This window comes from Gavialis gangeticus, unplaced genomic scaffold (genome assembly GCF_001723915.1).
Source record: "Gavialis gangeticus isolate Ggan-Ray unplaced genomic scaffold, GavGan_comp1, whole genome shotgun sequence".
Taxonomy (NCBI): domain Eukaryota; kingdom Metazoa; phylum Chordata; order Crocodylia; family Gavialidae; genus Gavialis; species Gavialis gangeticus.
This window is the reverse complement of record NW_017729001.1, coordinates 15,865,975-15,870,435: the sequence shown is the minus strand read 5'-3', so window position 1 is coordinate 15,870,435 and position 4,461 is coordinate 15,865,975. Positions and strand designations below refer to the sequence as shown.

At 41.6% G+C, this 4,461-nt stretch overlaps 1 pseudogene; it reads left to right on the top strand.

Moving 5' to 3' along the window:
• The window catches only part of LOC109290236, a 12,288-nt pseudogene extending 8,268 nt beyond the window's left edge, over window positions 1–4,020 (top strand).
• The last annotated feature ends 441 nt before the right edge of the window (window positions 4,021–4,461 follow it).

Genomic DNA, 4,461 nt, shown 5'->3' with positions numbered 1-4,461 from the left:
TCAGCGCCCCAGTATTACTACCCTTCGACGACTCGGATGTGGAACTGTGCAAGAAAGCATTTGCTCAGCAGAGGGTCAAAGATCTGAGTGAACAAGCTAGTACCCTTCTGGCCAAGGATAAGCAGATAGATGCCCTGCAGAAGGAGTGTTGGGAGCTGCAGGCCAAACTGGCTACAGGCAAGGATGGCTCATGCGAGCTCAATTTTCGTGACTTTGATCACTTGTTGCGAGAGTCTCAAAAAGAAGTGTTACGGTTACAGAGACAGATAATGTTGAGGAACCTGGAAGAGTCTCTGCAGTGCTCCCAACTTGGTTCAGACTGTTCTTCCACTACTGCCATGTGCCCAATTCAGGAAGCATCTGTACTAAACACGGACGCCAGTTTAGATGGCTCATGTTTTCCAAAGGAGACACCAACAGGATCAGTTGCTTTGGCAAATGGTATAGAGACAGTAGTATTACCATTGGGAAATATGTCCGAGGAACATGAAAACACGCCTTTAAAGACCGACCCATACAGCAAGCAGCAGATAGAGCATTTGGAACTAGAGCTGGGTAGAAAATACCAGCAATGTAAAAATCTTGAGCAAGAAATAGAGAAGAAACAGAAAAAATGTAATGAGTTGGAAATGCAGTTAAAGGAAGCCTTGAATAAGAAGCAGTATCACAGTAAAACTGAACAATTTAATCTTCTGTCTCAGGAACTTGAACAGTTCCACGTAAAAAAATCTGACATTGTGACTTCAAAGTTGCCATGCACTATATGTTTTTCCACAGCACAGATCTCTGCAGAAGATTGTTTTTCTGGGTCTAAAAGTCAAGTCAAAGAACAGGAGTCCCAGACAGACTTCTCAAAATCAGAATCGGGGCAGAGTAGTCCCAACTCCTGCCCTTCTGCAGAGGAAGATACTGCAAATGAAATGGAAGAATTGGAGACAAATGCATTTTCCCTTACCTTAGAAGCACAGAGACAAGGTTCTGCAAAACTTCGAGTCTTTTTAGCTCGATATAGCTATGACCCTTTTGAAGGTCCTAACAAGAACCCTGAAGCAGAGCTTCCATTGACAGCTGGAGAATATGTTTACATCTTTGGAGATATGGATGAGGATGGCTTTTTTAAAGGAGAGCTGATGGATGGCAGAAGAGGGTTGGTCCCCTCTAATTTGGTAGATGAAGTTTCAGATGATGACCTGATGGCCTCTGTGCCTCCAGAGCTAGGTGACCTGTCACATGTGTCATATCATGAAACAGGTTTCCTGAGCAGAAGTCTTAGCAGTGGAGAAAAGAGTAATGGTCTTGATGAAAAAATAAGTATCAGTATGTTAACTAACAGACTAGAAGGAGACACTGAGATGTCTAGTGATTATGTCAAAGTGCCTTATCCAAGAAACCTGACCCTAATCAAGCAATTGGCAAGAAGCATTATTATAGGTTGGGACCCACCATTTTTGCCAGCTGACTGGGGGGATGTGCAGAGCTATAACATTTATGTAGATGAAGTGCTATACCAAAATGTAAGGTTTGGCTGTCAGACTGAAGTAGCGATTGAGAATCTGGATTTAAATGCTAAGACCTATCGGATTTCTGTTCAAAGTGTAATGGAAAAGGGAAATTCAGATAAGATGCAGTGTACTTTCCTTATAGGGAAAGATTTTCATAAAGCACCAGAACTTCTGAAAATAAGGAGCATCACTGCTACTTCAGCAGAGGTCATGTGGTTACCAAGCAGCAGCAATTATACTCATGTGGTTTACCTTAACGAGGAAAAGTATGATGTTACCAAGGCTGGGATTTATTGGTACACTTTCCAAAACCTACAGCCCAACACTCAGTACACTGTACAAGTGGATGCACGACCTCAGAAGATGACATGCAGTTTGTCCCAGGAGAAATGGATGCAGAAATTGGCAACAATTACATTTGTTACTCCATCAACAGGATTACCTGATGCTCCACTTGATGTTCAGGTAGAGCCTGGTCCCTCGGTGGACAGTCTAGTTATCAGTTGGCTGCCTGTGACAATAGATGCAGCAGGGTCATCCAATGGGGTACAAGTCACAGGTTATGCTGTGTATGTGAATGGTCAAAGAGTAACAGAAGTTATGTCTCCAATAACTGGGAGTGTCCTAGTAGAACTGTCCCAGTTAGAGATCTTCCAAGTGTCTCAGAAGGTTTCTGTGAGAACATTGTCTCCTTATGGAGAGTCAGCAGATTCTGTGCCAGCTCTGATACCCTCAGCATTATTGACAGTAAAGAAGAGGGAATATTCAAAGTCTGTACCTACCAGCCTGACCCCTGAACATCCCTGTGGGGAACTGATAGATTCTCAGCCTGTAAAAAATCCTCTGACACATAGCACATCTTCACTGTCTTCACAGTTGGGTGTGGCCAGTAAAGATGAGAAATGTACAGTTTGCTTCACCTCTAGCTGCAGAGATTCCCTTACTTCCCTGCCAGCAAACGTCTCCCCACAGCAATTGTTCACTTCCCACAGTTCTTCCTTGATGCCAGAGCTTGCCATGTCATCAATGTCACACATTCTAAGAAATGAATATGATGATAAATGTGTGGCATATCAACAGACATCAGTCAGTGTACAGTCTTTGAGCCTTGCCTTTCCTGCCAGACTGTGTGAAGAATCAGCCAGTGCCAGGACTCCAAAAGACATTCGGAGAAAGAGAACTGAACAGCTCCTTTTGACCCAAAATGATATGTTAAAAAATCAGGTAGATGTCAGCAACATGCAAATGTCCATGACCACCCATTATGTGAACTCTGAGGACGAGTCTGTGAAAGATTCAGCCATTCAGAGACACATTGAGAGAGATGACAGGAATTGGTTGAGTTCTGTGCCTCAGCTGTGCTCTAGCCAAGTTGAATTGCAGGAAGACTATAATAGAGACATAGAAATAAATACCTTAAATGTTCAGGAGATTCTAGATGTCTCAGAGAAGAAGCCTCAAGAAGTATTAATGCTAGGGGTGTCTGTTGGTGAAATGAAGAAAGACCAAACACCAGGAACAGGGAACTGGAAATGTAGTCCTTCTGGTGAACACAACCGTAATTCTGTTCTTTTAGGTACTTTGACAGAGGAAGAAGAGGAGCTAGATTTAGATAGGGAGGAAGATAACAGAATAAAGATTGCTGGTAAAGATTCCTGTCTAAAGGAGTCTCCAGAGTTTCCTACACAGTGGTCTCAAATAAAAAAAAAGAGCAAGGCTTTGAGCACAAGCCAAGCAGTGACATCTTCATTTTCCAGAACAGATTTTCTGAAAAGCTCAGACTTGAAGGAAATGGTTAGTGATGGCTCAACAAGGATGTTTTTGGCCCTTTTTGACTATGATCCTGCATCTATGTCACCTAATCTTGATGCAGCTGAAGAGGAACTTCCATTTAAAAAGGGGCAAGTTGTAAAAGTGATTAGTGATAAAGATGTAGATGGTTTCTACCAAGGTGAAATTGAAGGAAAGGTTGGATACATTCCATGTAATATGGTGTCTGAGGTGGAGATGGACAGTATTGAGATGAAACAGCAGTTGTTAAAACAGGCTTCTGTTACTGATACAGATTCCAGGATGAATTTAGTAAAGCTGGATATACAAGATAGGAATGGCAAGTCTCACTCAGAATGTGTCCAGCGAGATAGCAAGGTTGAACAGTCTGCTTCTAAGACAATGGTGGCTGTCCTTGACTACAACCCGAGGGAGAGCTCAATAAATGTGGATGTGGAAAGTGAGCTAACATTTAGTGCTGGAGATATTATCACAGTATTTGGATCTGTAGATGATGGTGGATTCTACTATGGGGAGTTAAATGGACAGAGAGGCCTTATCCCTTCTGAATTCCTGAAAGCTGTGTCTTTGGAGAAGGAGTGAAAGTCAGGAGTTGTTTGAAAGACGCTTTAGGAAATAGGAGGAAGAGAAGAAGAATCTAGTAATACAAAGAAAAAGGACACACCTAAATGTAGATGAAAAATGCATTATTAGTGAAGTCTAGTATTAAAAGTTTTCCATGAAAATATATAGAATCATTATTTTAAATATGACAGAAGAAATACCTAGCAGACATGAGAAGTGAATTTCATTTCAGTTTTAAAACTTTGGCCATAATTTTTTTGTTGTATATCTTTTGGGGGGAAGATGTGTGTGGAAAAATGAGTGGATACTTTATGTACTGATTTGAACTGCATGCTGGGTAGTCAAAATTCAGACATTCTTTTTGACAAATGCCTCAGCACTTACTAACATAAGCACATGTCCTTTAAGTGGGAATTTGTGATTAGGATAGCGTAAGGGATGCTCTACAAGGGAATTCGTGCCACATTCAGGCCCTTTTTGCACTAAGAGGATTTAAGATTTGCATACTGTAAGGGCTGTGTTTGCTCAGGGAATAGTCACCTGAAGGGTAGGTTTTATTAAGAAAGATTATTTCAGGTTAATGTTAAAGTGCCCGGTCTTGCAA